We start from the raw sequence: 15571 nt of genomic DNA, 5'->3' as shown, positions 1-15571 counted from the left end.
AAAACCATTCTTAGTTCCTGGACTATACAAAGACAAACAGCACCCAGATTTGGACCAGGGCCTAAGCTCCAGACGCCTATTCTAAGTCATTTAAGATTATGTGGGTTCCAGTGCCATATTCTGAATGACTAACCCATATCTTTCTCTGATCATACATCTTTGCTTGGTCTTTAATGCAATGTCTTATGGATGAATCATCATGGGTGCTTGCTAAGCCATCACTATACTGCTAACAGAGATAAACAACCTTAAGAGGCTGGATTGACATTCTCATTAAGTACAAATTTGAGGATGCAAAGAGAAGGATTTTCATCGCAAGAACAGAGTCCTCAGTTTCCTTAAGATGAATTATTGAGTTATTTTTTTTTCATAAAACCAGTTCCTAGTTTTATTTATTAATTCAATGGTTTCCTTATTTTTCAATTTTGTTAATCTCTCCTTTGATTTTCAGGATTTCCATTTAGTATTTTATTGAAGATTTTAAAATTTGTTCTTTTCTAGTTTTTTTTTTAGTTTCACACCCAATTCATTGATCTGTTCTTTATTTTATTGATGTAAGTATTTAGAGATATAAATATTCCCCTGCTTACTGCTTTGGCTGCATCCTATAAATATTGGTGTGTTGTTTCACTGTTGTCATTCTTTTTAATAAAACTATCAAGAGTTTCTATGGTTTGTTTTTTTACCCATTCATTGTTTAGGTTTTAATTCTTTAGTTTCAAATTAATTTTAATCTGTTTCCACAGTCTTTTACTGAACGTAATTTTATTGCATTATGGTCTGTAAAGGGTGTATTTAATATTTCTGTGTTTGGTTGTAAGATTAAAAGCCCTTAATTAATGGTCATTTTGGTGCGTCATGTCCCATGGGAAAAAGGTATATTCCTTTCTATTCCTATTTAATTTTCTCCAGAGACCTATCATATCTAACTTTTTAAAAATTCTATTCATCTCCTTAACTTCTTTCTTGTTTATTTTTTGGTTAGATTTATCTAGTTCTGAAAGGGGAAAGTTTAGTTTAACATCTATTTTCTCCTATAACTCATCGAATTTTTCCTTTAAGAATTTGGATGCGAGACCATTTGATGCATATAGGTTTAGCATTGATATTACTTCATTATCTATGGCACTTTTTAGCAAAATGTAGTTTCCCTGATTACCTCTTCTGATTAGACCTATTTTTACTTTTGCTTTATCTGAGATCATGATTACTATCCCTACATTTTTTTTTGTTTCAGCTGATGTATAATAGATTCTGCTCCAGCCCCTTCCCTTTACTCTCTCTCTCTCTCTCTCTCTCTCTCTCTCTCTCTCTCTCTCTCTCTCCTTGTAAATAACATATTGTAGGATTCTGGTTTTTAATCCACTTTGCTATCCACTTCTATTTTTAGGATAAGCTTATCCCATTTACATTCACATTTATGATTACTGTGTATTTCCCTCCACCTTAATTTTTCCCCGTTTATCCTATTCTCTCCTTCTCCTTTCACCCTGTTCTTCCTCAAGATTGTTTTGCTTCTGACCACTGCCTCCTGCAGTCTTCTCTCCCTTTTATCACTGTCCCACTTCTCTTAACCCCCCTCCCCTGCTTCTTCCCAAAGGGTAAGATAGATTTCTTTACCCAACTAAGTGTGTATGTTATTCCTTCTTTGAGCCAATTCCAATGAGAGTAAGGTTCAAGCATTGCCCACCCCCACCCCCATCTTTCCCGCACTATGAAGGCTCTTTTGTGCCTCTTTTATGTGAAATAATTTACTCCATTTTATCTCTCTTCCCCCTTCTCCTAGTGCATCCCTCTTTCTCACCACTTAATTTTATTTTTTTGGATATCATCAATCATAGTCAACTCACACCCATGCCCTCTGTCTATGTATGTATCCTCCTTCTAATTGCCCTAATAATGAGAAAGTCCATAGGACGTACAAGTATCATCTTCCCATGTAAGAATGTAAACAGTTTAACTTTATTGAATCCTTTCTGATTTCCCTCTTCTATTTATGCTTCTCTTGAATCTTATATTTAAAAGTCAAATTTTCTATTCAGCTCTGGTCTTTCATCAGGAATGCTTGAAAGTCTTTTATTTCATTAGATATCCATTTTCCCCTGGAAAGATTATACTCATTTTTGCTGGGTAGGTGATTCTTGGTTGTAATTCTAACTCCTTTGCCCTCCAGGATATTATATTCCAAATCCCCTGATCCTTTAATGTAGAAGCTACTAAATCTTGTGTTATCCTGACTATGGCTCCACAATATTTGAATTGTTCCTTTCTGGTTTCTTACAATATTTTCCCCTTGACCCAGGAGCTCTGGAATTTGGTCATAATATTCCGGTGAGTTTTAATTTTGGGATCTCTTCCAGGAGAGGATCAGTGGATTCTTTCAATTTCTATTTTACCCTCTGGTTCCAGAATACCAGAGCAGTTTTCCTTGCTAATTTCTTGAAATATAATGTTTAAACTCTTTTTTGACCATGGCTTTTAGGTAATCCAATAATTCTTGAATTATGTCTCTTTGATCTATTTTCCAGTTCAGTTATTTTTCCAGTGAGATATTTCACATTTTCTGCTATTTTTATTCTTTTGATTGTTTCTTCTTGTCTCCTGGAGTCATTAGCTTCCGTTTGCCCAATTTTGATTTTTAAGGAATTCATTTCTTCAATGAGCTTTTGTACTTCCTTTTCCATTTGGCCAATTTTGCCTTTCAAGGAGTTCTTCTCTTCAGTGGATTTTTGTGCCTCTTTTACCATTTTCCTATTCTATTTTAAGGTGTTATTTTCTTCAATATTTTTGTGCTCCTTTTACCAAGATGTTGACTTTTTTCATAATTTTCTTGCACCACTCTCACTTCTTTTCCAAATTTTTCCTCTACATCTCTTATTTGACTTTTAAAATCCTTTTTTGAGCCCTTATGGGAATTTGGGCCTGAGGCCACCTCACATTTTTCTTTGAGGCTTTGGATATAGCTGTTTTGACATTGTTGTCTTCTTCTGAGTTTGTGTTTTGATTTTCCCTGACACCATAGTAACTTTCTATGGTCAGATTTTGTTGTTGTTGTTTGCTTATTTTCTAGCTTATTTTTTTTTTACTTTTAACTTTATGTCAAAGTTGGGTTCTGCTCCTGGAGTGGACAGGGCACTGCTCCAAGCATCAGATTTTTCATGCTGTTGTTTTCAGAATTAGTTGTGAGGGCTGTAAGTTTTTAGTCCTTCCAACATGGGATGACCTAAAGAGAGTTGTGGTCGCTCGCCTCCTTGACTTTGCTTTGCTCTGTGAGTAGCCACAAGCACTCTTTACAGCCCTGGAACCATGACCAGGGTCCACATTCCTGCTCACCCTCCTTCTTGCCCTGCAACTGTGACTCTGAACCAGGTATAGGCAATGCAAGAGAGTTTTACCCCCGGTACCAGAAAAGAGTCCTATGAAATATCCTTCAGACCAGTTGTCCGACCCCTTACCATTCATGGGCTAAGAGCTCCAGAAGTCACTGCTGCCAATTCAGCCACTCCCAAAGCCTGTGCTGGCATGCCAGGGTGTGGCCTGCACTGGAACAGCCTGTATTGGACTGAACTCTCCTCTCACCCTATTGAGACAGACCTTTCCTACTGACTTTCTAAGTCATCTGGGGCTGGAAAATTATTTTTCCCTGTCCTTTTGTTGATTCTGCCACTTCAGAATTCATTTTGAGGCATTATTTTAACATTGTTTGCAGGGGAATTTGGGATAGGTCAGGCAAGTCTCTAACTTTACTTGACTATCCTGACTCTGTCCCTCATATAAAACATAACATCAACACAGGCAAAAGGAGGGGAGAGAGAATTGGGGAGAGCTGCGGTGTTGGGTGTTTTTAGGTGATCCACTCTTCTGGTGGGGTACGGGGAGAGGGGAGATTGACTTTTGAAGGGAAATTATCCACTTCTGAATATGCTTTCTGCTTAAAAGCTATGACAGCCTTCTTTTTAGTAAGAGAAAGACCAGGCACATGCAGCTGCCAATTCAAACAGTCAGATCCAGACATGAAAGAACTGTGGGGGAAGAGATGTCAGCAGCTTCATTTGTTTGTGTTCAGACAGGAGAGGGTCCCTCACAAATTTTCTCTGCTAGGCATTAATATTTCAAAAGGCCACAGAGGGGTAATAGAAGTGTCCTTCTATAGATGGCAACTTGGTATAGTGGAGACAGAAATATCTGGGACAGACCCTAGGGTTCTGGAACCAGTATTGGCCCTATCTGCTTAATTCATCTCTCACTCTGAGCCTCAGTTTCTTGTGTGTAAAACAAAAGAATGATATTAAATGATTACTAATGTCCCTTCCAGTCACCTAAATGTAAGTTAAAGTGGCACAAATTTGTCAGTAGAACATAATGAAAGAAGGCAGATGAATACAGCCAAGTGTTAATCAAAGATACATGGACAATCCTCACTTGCAGGCTAAGCTGGCACTTTCTTCATCCCACCAACCTTAGAGAGAGGATTGTTGTTCTCACATTATCAATGGATCCTGGAGCAACTCTACCTCATCTTCAGTAAATATTCATATTTCTACCAAACCACCCACCTCCCCTACCTATCAAGACTCACCCACTTAGAGATTTCTTTGACTCCTTTCTTTGACTCCTTTCTCTCCTTCAGGATCCATATCCAAACTCTCATCCAGTCTTACCAAAATCTCTCTTAGTTGCTATCCTTCCTCCCCATTTTCATAGGCACCACTGTATAAAGACTCCCTTCAGCATCTCATAATTATAATCTCCAAGCTGGCCTTCCTGTCTCCATTCTTTCTCGTCTATAGTTTACCTTGCACAATTCTGTTTTTGTGGGGTTTTTTGTTTTTTGGCAAGGCAATTGAGGTTAAGTGACTTGCCCAAGGTCACACAGCTAGTACATGTGTCAAGTATCTGAGGCTTGATTTGAACTCAGGTACTCCTGACTCCAGGGCCAGTGCTCTACTCACTGTGCCATCTAGCAGCCCCCTACCCTGCACAATTCTGAAGATGAATTACTTCTTATTTTCAGTTTTCCCTAAATGAACATCTAGATTTACCAACCAAATAAATTATGGGAAGATGATGCATTATTCTAAAGAATTTTTACTTTGCAAACTGATTGTCCCACAAAGGCTATAACAAAAATTAATTCTTCCCAAAAATAGCTAAAAGGCTATTTAGAGATTTAGAGATGAGGTGAAAGTGAATGCACTTGTAAGGATTCAATTCTAATTCAAAGCAAATGCGATTATGTCTCTGGTCAGGAATAAAGTCATGTTCTCTTTGGGACTCCTTCCCCCAGAATTCTACATGAAAACTCACCAAGTTATGTCTCTAAGGATTTGAGAGAGGGTCGAGAGGGTATGAAATAAAGCAAGAGAAGAAGAGATATAGCTTTGGATACCCCAATCTATGAGAGGTAATGAGGCATGTCCCTGCTTACACCAATCCTTGTTGGGTAGCACTTCTACAATCCATTGAAGTGCCCTCTTCAGCTCATGACAGCACTAGACTTCCCCACTTTGTTGGGCAAGGTCTTTGCTAGCCATTTTGAGGCAAACCGGGGCCAGGAAGTAATGGCATTGATAATTCACTGATTCACTATGAGAAATGATGGTATCCCATGCATCAAGGTGTCACACTTCCAATATTTATCTGATAATTCAATTGCTAAGCATGGTAGTACAGGAATTGGTTTAGGCTAAGGTGCAAATGTGACATAGATGCAGGATAGCTTTAGTTAATAAGATAGAAACTTCTCCTAAATCAGGAGTGGGGAACCTGCAGCCTCCAGGCCACATGTAGCCCTCTAGGTTCTCAAGGGCAGCCCTTTAACTGAATCCAAACTTCACAGAACAAATCCTAATTATTAATTAATTTATTAATTAATCCTTAATAAAAAGATTTGTTCTGTGAAGTTTAGATTCAGTCAAAAGGCTGCCCTTGAGGACCTAGTGGGTCACATGTGGCCTTGAGGCCTCAGGTTCCCCACCCCTGTCCTAGACGGATGACTTAGGACTCAGGTGCTTCCCATCCAATAGGTAGGGGCCTCCCGAGAAGCCACCTACTTCTCCTAGGTGTCTAAGACCTGATGGACCTCTAGCTCTCTGAGGAGCCACCTTCACCTGAAAGTCACCAACAACATCTATGAAGAACAATAGGAAGACCATTAGAAGTTATGCCTCCTTATAACCCTCCTTGAAAACAACATCCTACCTCACTAAAGTAAGGGCTTACTTGAGTGCTCTCAGCTCTGAATGTTGTATTTCAGTTGTTGTGTCCAACTTCATGACCCCATCTGAGATTTTCTTGGTAAAGATATTGGAGTGGTTTGCCATTTTCTTCTCCAGATCATATTACAGATGAAGCAATAAGTAAACATGGTTAAGTGGCTTTCCCAGGGTCACACAACTAGTAAATGTCTGAGGTCATATTTGAACCCAGGTCTTCCTGACTCCAGGCCCAACATTTTATCCATTGAGCCACCCAGCTGCCAAAGGTTACACTGCATCTGGGCCAACTCTATCTGGAACCTTAACATACTTTTCACTGTTCCTCTACTTGATTTAATGGCAGAGGATTAGGAGAAACTGAACTTAGAACATCATTTCTAATGGTTGAGAAGAGATATAGACAGAAATGAGTGGTAAGAGTATTTATGTTAACTTCCTTGTTATTAACCTTGCATTTCTATTTTAAGTAGTAATTTTTTACATTAGATGATATTGCATATGTATAACTCTGGCTGTCCAAGCAAAATGGTGGCTTGTAAGCAATAGGGAATGGACTTAAGTAGGTTCTAGATATCTGCAGGTAGTATTCCTGGGCCCCACTGAATAAAACATAGGGATGGAGTCATTTTTATTGTTCAGATCTGCTATATCATTGGTGCAGGGAAGGTCTAGTATGTATTAAAGTTTGTACTTTAAAATTTTTGCGTTTGTTGTTGATCATGACATTGATAGTTGTTTGCAAAGCACTAGACTGGATCCAGGAGGGCTTGTGTTCAAGTCCTGCTTCTATCACTTATCAGCTGTGAGGTCCCAAGCAAGTCACCTCTCTCAGCCTCAGCTTTCTCATCTGTAAAATGGAGATAATAATAGCACCTATCTTCCAAGACTGCTGTGAAGATTAAATGAAATAATGCATATGAGATAAAGTGCTTCACACTTCTTAAATTGTTAGCTATGAAAAAGTTAGCTATGACTTTTTTTCTTTTTTTCTCATTGCCATTTGGTTGCAAGAGTAACAAACTGAATCTGTTAGTTTGCTCCCTCCACTATGTGTCTGCTGCTGGGGTATCACCACCATGCTGTTAATTGAAGCCTTAATTGATACCACTTCCCCATTGGAGGGCTGGAGGATGGAGGACCAAACTTCTCCTGATGCTTGCCTTTATAGAGGGCAGAAACTAGACTCTCTCAGCTCACTCCACTTTGCATCTGCTGCCCTGCGAGATGTCCCCAGGTACCTCTTGGTGTGCCCCTCACCTTTCTTCCTTTTGCATGTTTTCTAACCCTTTTAATTGTAAGCCCCTGAAGTTCACGAACTGTCTTTCTTTTATTAATTGTATCCCCAGCACTTAAAATAGAGCCTGGAACATGACAGGTGCTTAATAAATGTTTGCTGGATCAGATTGGATTGGATCTCTGGATTTATATCAGCAATGGTAGGTTTCTGTATCTATCACAATCCAACAACCTAATAATGAGACTTCCATAAATAATAGCTACAGAATTACACCTTTGGGAGATAGATTATAGCAAAATTGTGTGGAATTTCATAATTCTCTGAAACTTTAGAGATGAGCTAGTTCTCATAGGGAGAATTCAAAGGAAAGGTTTTGCAAAACAGACCCTTGCTTAGATTTTCCATTTAGATGCTCTCATTGCCACAGAAAAGCGATTTGGATGGGACCAATTGCCTTTTATAGACAAGAGATAGGCAGTCATGTTTCATCACCAAGTCCATTAGAGCTACTAGCTACTTTCAACTCATTCCATATTCCTTTGCCACAGACTAACCAAAATTTTCCAAAATGACCCCCAGAATATTACCTCACAGTGTATATACTAATTACTCAATTGACGTTTCCATGACAACTGCCTTTGTTCAGTATGAGCCAGACCAAATAACAACTTATAAAGTGGTGGAACATAGTAAAGAAGGAAAGCCCAAACCCTAAAAATTAGGCCCAAAAGTTGTTTTTAAAAGCTAGAAACTACAAAGGACACACTGTCCACTTCTGAGGTTGAGCTAGAAAGAGCTGCCTCTTTTGATTGTTTAGATTTATAATTTCACAAGCAACAAGCAACCAAAGCCTTGTCATTTACCAATAACAAAATCAGCCAATTTTATTTTCTTTGCTCTGAAATGTCTTTCCTAAATTAAAACCAGAGATAGAAATTTAAATTTTTTCAAAGATTGTTTTCTACATATTTCTGATAGATAAATAAAAGGCATCTTTCAAAATATATTTTGAAATAACTCCTGATTTGTACTCTTGCCTGTGTACCTGTTGTTGCCTGCTTTCTCACTCTCTTCACCCTCTTCACCATCCCCACCACCCAGTTCAAATAAAATGTAAACTCCTTGAGGACAAGAACTGTTCAGGTTTTTTGTCTTTGGGTCCCCTGGCTGGGAATGGTGTCTTATACATACTAGGTGCTCAATAAACAGTCATTAAATTTAACTGAATGAAAAATGATATGGTCCAATGTTTCATTATTTAATATGTAATTCAATGGTCAAATAAATTAAAACTTGAGACAATGTAATTGTTCTATATTCACTTGAGTGTCAATCATTAGCATATTCTTTATAGCTATTACTAACCTTTGTTTATTGGATGCTAATGAGCTATTTAGATATGCGTAATGGTTTTAGAAGATATAATCACTTTTGCATATAGCAGCATCTCATTCATCTGGCATCATCGTGCGGTGAGATGCTCCGGATAAGTGTTTTCCCATCTGATAGTATACCAACAGAACAGAAGCTTTGGATTGTTCTATTCTAGTGGAAAGATTTCAGGTACAGTCTCAGGAAGGAGTCTGCTTTCTGAGAGCCAACTTAGCTAAGTGCAGAGAAGCTTATCACTGGTAGGCTACAGTCTTGGAGACTGATCCTTTAGTCATGGTGGAACATGAACCAAAGAGAAATACAAAATGGCCCTCGATGCTATACAACCTCTTTCTGCTTCCAAAGAGACGTTGGCAGCATGATAGAAAAGGGAATAGTGGACTCTTAAGAATCACAGTTTTTTAGCCTGTTTATAAACTGTAACTTAGCTGTTGGTACTTTAAATGTGAGATCCCATCCAATGCCTATACTAATATAAGGGTTAAATCTTATCTCTTTTGGTGGTCTCATTATAAATGAAAACTAAAGGCAGAAGAAAATTGAAACTAAATGGAAGGATTGCTCCCAGGTTCTCCTTGCAGAGGAAAATAATAATAATAATAAGCTAATACTTACATAGTGCTTACTATGTGCCAAGCACTGTATTGAATGCTTTACCAATATTATCTCATTTGATCCTCACAACAACCATGGGAGGTAAGTGCTATTAATTTCCCCATGTACACAGAAGAATACTGAGACACAAAAGGATTAAAACATACAGCCCGTAAGTGTCAGAGCCCAGATTTGGACTCTGCTCCTTTTGACTCCAGGCCCCGTGCTCTATTCACTGCACCTCCTCACTGCCCCCAAAATGAAGGAACAAAATAAAACAAAACAAAACAAAACTACTTTTATCCTGTATCCAGAGGCAACAAGAAATATCATTTGGTGGGACATGTGGTAATCATGGATTGTAGTGCTTATGTTAAGTACTTTTTTAAACTACAAAAATAATTATAGCTTGTGCATCAAAATCACTTGCAGAAGATGAAGAGGTAGAGAAATTCTACCAAGAGTTTGATAAGACCCTCCAAATTAAAGCAGTATATACTGTGCTACTTGGTGACCTTAATGCACAGGTGGGAATAGGTGAGGATAGTAAGAAGATTAAAATTGATCCTGTATCATTTTCTTGTTTATCCTATTTACAGTTAATTGATTTTGCCCTGTAATTCCTTTTGTCTTTTAACTGCTTAAGTCATGGTTCTTTGTCTCCGAACTTAGTTCAGAGTTCAGCTGGCCCATAATGGGTTAAGTTTAAAAATCCAGTTTTCTTGCCTCAAGGAATTTTGCTAACCTTGAGAAATGTGTGTGAACAGAAAGAGAATTGGGCTTGATATCTTTATGCCACCAAGCTATCTGTCAAGGATGTCAGGTTTGCTGTCCAAAAGTCTGGGCCACTATCTCACAGCTGGACTCAAACAGAGAGTACTTCTTAGTCTCATGAGAAAAGAAGAGGAGTCATTGCTAGCCCAGAAATTTCCAACTAATCATGTCGTTTGTTCCCCGTGCCTCAGCTTTGTAACCAATCGTGTTGCCCTTAATTCTATGACATCATCTACCTTGTTCTATTCTTTGTTCTGTACTCCCCAATTCCCCATATAAGGGGAAGTATACTTTTGCTCAAGGTCTTTGGCACTAAGGGAGGCAAGCCATGGGTCCATTTGTTGATAGGTAGCATGCCCCTGCTAATAAATGTTATCTTGCACAGAGATCTACCTCAGTTTACCTTTTTGTTAAAATCTCAGTCACGACAATAGTGAGGTAGCTAGTTGAAATAGCACTAGACTTGGAGTGAGGAAGTTGTTGTTTAGTCGTTTTTCAGTCATGTCTGACTCCTCATGACCCCATTTGTGTTTTTCTTGGCAAAAATACTAGAGTAGTTTGCTATTTCCTTCTCTGGCTCATTTTTTAGATGAGGAAAATGAGGCAAAGAGGATTAAGTGACTTGCCCAGGGTCACACAGCTAGTAAGTGTCTGATGGCAGATTTGAGCTCTTGAAGATGAGTCTTTCTGACTCCAGACCTGGCACTCTACCCACTACACCACCTAGCTGCCATAACCCATATATTTAAATTTCTTCCTACTCTTAATTGTTGACCTACAGGGAAGAAGATGAATTCAATTCTGCTCTCAGACACTTACTAGCTGTATGATTCTGGGCAAGTCTGCCTCAGTTTTCTCATCTGTAAAATGAGGATAATAGTGATACCTACCAGTCAAAGTTGTTGCAAGCTTTGAGCAAAATAATATTTCTAAAGCACTTTGCAAATGTTAAATCACTATATAAATGCTAGCTAAGTGTTAGAAAATATAGATCAGGAATAAGGAATGGGAAAAGCCAAAGATTTGTAGGCTATGGAGAAGTATCTTGTCCCATTATTAGCAATAATAACAGATACTATTTATATAATACTTTAAGGTTTTTAAAATACTTTACATAATTATCTCATCTGATCTTCACAGTACTGTGGGATGGATGCTAATATTATCTCCATTTCACAGAAGAGGAAAGTAAGACTGACAGAGGCTAAGTGAGTTGTACAAGGTCACACAGCTATTAAGTGTCTGAGGCAGGATTTATACTCAGATCTTCCTGACTCCCAGGCCAGGATCTAATCCACTGTGTCACCTGACTGACAAAAATCATTAATTATTTCTTTGAGCAAAGAATAAGAAGGCACTGGCTATGAGGCACCAAATAACATTAAAATTAAGTCAATCATATTGTAACAAATAGAAAATTTTTCATTATTGATGTAGGAGTTATCCGTGAACTATCTTTCTGCATAAAGTCATATTAGTACAAAAATTAAAATTAGTACAAAACTAGAAGAATAAATATTAGAGGAAGAAATCACTTGTGATTAAAATTATTTCATCCTCAATTCTTTTTTTATTATCTAAAATGCTTATTTTGAAGAACTAAAGGTTCTCAGCGATTTTTTCTGCTCCCCATCAACAGAATACAGTAAAAAAGTCTTAGAAAAATATTAATAAACAAAATATCAGAAAGAAATTGAATAGGTTAATAAGGCCTTTAAAAAAGACTGGAAGGTCCCACTCCCCTCCTTTAGAAAAGAATTGTGGTTTGTGAAAGTAGTATGTTCACAACACTGGTGAATGGCAGAGGAAGTCAAAGGCATTTAAGGCTTATGAGAATGGCAGGGAGAAAGTATTCACTTTAAAAATCAGTTAATAAGAGATCTAACTTACTCTTTTAGGGAAGGCAGGCCTTTTGATCTAAGATCAAGGCAACAGCTTCTAGATGACAGAAGTACAGATGCCCCTGGAAGATCTGGGTGCAAAAATCTGCCATTGGTTTGACTGATAAGCACTTGCAAGAGGTCAAATCAAGTCCAATATCCCTTTCAAGTTGCAGTTTAGTGAGTCTTTCCCTGGCTTTTGTGGAAAAGAGATCAAAAAGCTTCATAGGATATCTGCAGAACAATGCATCATGGAGGCAAACTTAAAAGGTCACCAACAGACTTAATATCAGTTTTCTTAAATATTAGTAGTGCCCCCGGAAAAGGTAAAGGCCTTGTATCATCACTCCATAATTTAAGGACTCTGTGAGCTAAATGATCCATTTCCCCTTCTGAAACACAAGTTGTATCCCTTTGCCAGACAAAGGAGGGGGAGCATTCTTCAGGCAGCTGTCCAACACATCTTTTTCATAGGTTTTTAGTCCCCTAGTGACACTGTCAATGGCTATTGCTGTAGGACCAGTCCTCGATGTACATTTGCCCACCAAAACACAGATGTTCCTAGTACCCATGAAGATCCTACTCTTTCCCCACTTTCTTTCACTCCATCAAAGATTCTTTCATATTTGGAACTAATTCTTGGATGCAAACCTGAGGAATTCCTTATTGCTCCTATAAGATTTGTTTTCTCTATTCTCTAAAAGGCTCTGTGTCCCCTGGTCCTGTGTAGCCCTAGCTGTTTCTAGAAGACAAGTATGAGCAGCAAGCTACATGAAAATTTTCACATAAATCATTGACCCTTCCCCTCCCCAGCTCACCCCAACTTGTAATAATTAGAAAGTATAAACCTTGACACCCTAACAGAAGAGTTTCCAGTCTGAAGATGCTGGTATTGTTTCCTTTAGAAGAAAGAGATGCTGGATTTGCCACCTGGTGGGTTGAGGACTTTGTTGTGTGAGCGAGGCCTGGGGCCCAATGTGGGTTCATGGTTGTCAATCTTAAGTTTAGACTCAGTTTCCTCAGCTCATTGTTCCTTTCCTTTATCACATTTCTCATCATGTTCTTCTTTTGGAAATTGTATATTCTCTGTAGTTCTGAATTGCAATTTTGTGCCCTCACTTTCACATAAGACATATGTGATCCTTGGCCTTTTGGGGGTGTGCTAAGGGCACAGTAATGGTGACTAGAGACCCAAGATGTCACTGGTCTTCCCACGAGGGGGATTCAAACTATATCAGATCTGCGCAGGAGTAGGCTCTTCAAAGATAGCATTTCCTTTGCCTCCTAGAGTATTTGACCTTTTGGTTGTATTCTGAGGTTCCTCGGATGCTCCAAAGATAGTAGATGTCAGTCTATTTGGTCTAGTTGAAGGAATAACTTTTTCTGGAGTTCTGAAGAGATTGCTTGAATCTCCTCCGGGGGTTTCATTATCCTGGAGTTTGGCTTGCCATCATCGTTCTCCGGCCCCTGGAACATGTCAGCAGCAACTGTGGTAGTGGTGGTGATTGTGGCAGCCAAAGTGTCAGGGGCAGCAGGGCACCCCTCTTGCACTCCAGACCAGCACTGTTCCATTCTCACTTCTTAAAACAAGTTGTTGAGGGTGAAATCTTAGATACGCACAGAAGAAAGGTCGTAAATACTGACTACCATAATTACACGTAGAATTGAATTGATGTAAATCCATCGCCATAACAAGATGACCAAAAGAGCCAAAAATTACCTTAGCTAGTAAACATGTGATCCACTTGCCATGTGGAGTGATATGACAATTAGGGACATGCTGGTTTAAAATGGAAATTTGTAAGCAAAATCTTGTACAGAAGAACAGCAGAAGATATAAGCATCATTGCTCTATAAAGCAGAGATATATAGTTAAGCATAGGAGCAGTTTAAAGAAACTCTGGAGGGAAAGCTCATGGGGACTTGGTTAAGGCTGAAGATGGAAGGACAAAAAACGGAAAAGATCGTCAAAGATTTTTGTAACAAACTTTCTTCACCACCAGTAAAACCACCATACTTAGGCTTGAATGTCACAAATATCTATGTGGTTACAAACAAAATAGATACGGCACTAACAAGAACAAACTGGGAAAAGTAACTGGAGTAGATGAAAGTACATGGAGAACCAAGCTGAATGGTGAGGAATCAATTCATGAAGAATCTGGAGGAGAACATAGAGAAGGAACAAGAAAAAAATGAACTCTATTAATTTCCCCCAAAAGTAACTGAGAAGACATCAACAACAGACATATGCTCACTTTCTCATTTATGTAAAATAGATCTTCTGTTTGCCTCAATTTCCTCGTGTGTAAAATGCAAGGAATAATAGCACCTACCTCCCAGGATTGTGAGGATCAAATGAGACGATAATTGTAAAGCACTTAGCATGGTGTCTGGCACGTAGCAAGTGCTCTGTAAATGTTATCTAACATCATCTATCATAAAATTTTATTATAACAAATATTTGATTATCTTAATTATTTATTACAACTTACTTATTGATGGCAGAGAAGCAAATAAATTAATGCCTTAAACTAGAGTTAGTCTAGAGACTCTGGCCTCAAAGCTATAAATTCAGTTCCATTGTGTAACATGTCAGAAGAAAGGTGGTAAAAAGGTTAAAAACATGAATCAAATGCTGTTTGTGCTGAAAATATAACAAGATACTAATGCCATTTGTTTAGAGATTTTTCCAGTTGTTACAGTCTCCCATCTAAGGATCCTCAAAATTGTTTGGTTTATTCTGTCTTATTTACACTACAATAGGGTCTTTCAGCCTACTTCCTTGAAACAAAGAATTCTATCCCAATCTGTAACATTTTACATGTAGCTGCTAAGAGTATTCGTAAGTATGTATAAAAGCTACCATATCATGTCTGTTACTCAGAGCTCTCTCCATAGTGTCACTGTATTTATATAGAAATCACTCTCTTTGCAGCTGCATGATTTGTTTAATAAATCTTTGATTTTATTAGAGCTGATCTTAAACCCAACAAAGAATAGTTCTTGGTTCAATAGCAATCAACAAGAAGATGTTTGCAAATAATATTCCACACTATATCACACCAATACCGTCACAAACTGACTGAAAGATGTAAAGAATATATGATTCTGCTTATTTTTAAGCATTTTATTTATTTAGTGCAAAAGTATTCCTTAAAGGCTGTCTTCCCCCGAATGTGTCCCATACACACTTAGATATTTTTCAAGATTCCTCGAAAGTTATAGCAACAGAGATAACTTTGTTCAAGACTCCCTCTGATCATTATTATCCAGCCAGGCATAAAACAAGATGTGCTCACCGAAGGTACCACAAGGAAGGAGATCCAGGGTTAAAGGGTTAATCCAGGGTTAATCCAAGTTGAAGAAGGATTCCTTCTACCTGGTAAGGTCCCCACCATACTCTCTGTTTTCATATGACACCTTGTTAGTACCATCAATACTGCAGAGCCTCCTAGAAGAGATCCATAAACATT

At 38.2% G+C, this 15571-nt stretch overlaps 1 pseudogene; it reads right to left on the bottom strand.

Moving 5' to 3' along the window:
• LOC118853300 overlaps positions 1 to 13571 on the bottom strand; it is a 70848-nt pseudogene extending 57277 nt beyond the window's left edge.
• Between the last annotated feature and the right edge of the window lie 2000 nt (positions 13572 to 15571).

Source organism: Trichosurus vulpecula, chromosome 6 (assembly GCF_011100635.1).
Source record: "Trichosurus vulpecula isolate mTriVul1 chromosome 6, mTriVul1.pri, whole genome shotgun sequence".
Lineage (NCBI taxonomy): Eukaryota > Metazoa > Chordata > Mammalia > Diprotodontia > Phalangeridae > Trichosurus > Trichosurus vulpecula.
The sequence above is the reverse complement of the archived record's forward strand: the minus strand, read 5'-3'. Positions and strand labels throughout refer to the sequence as shown.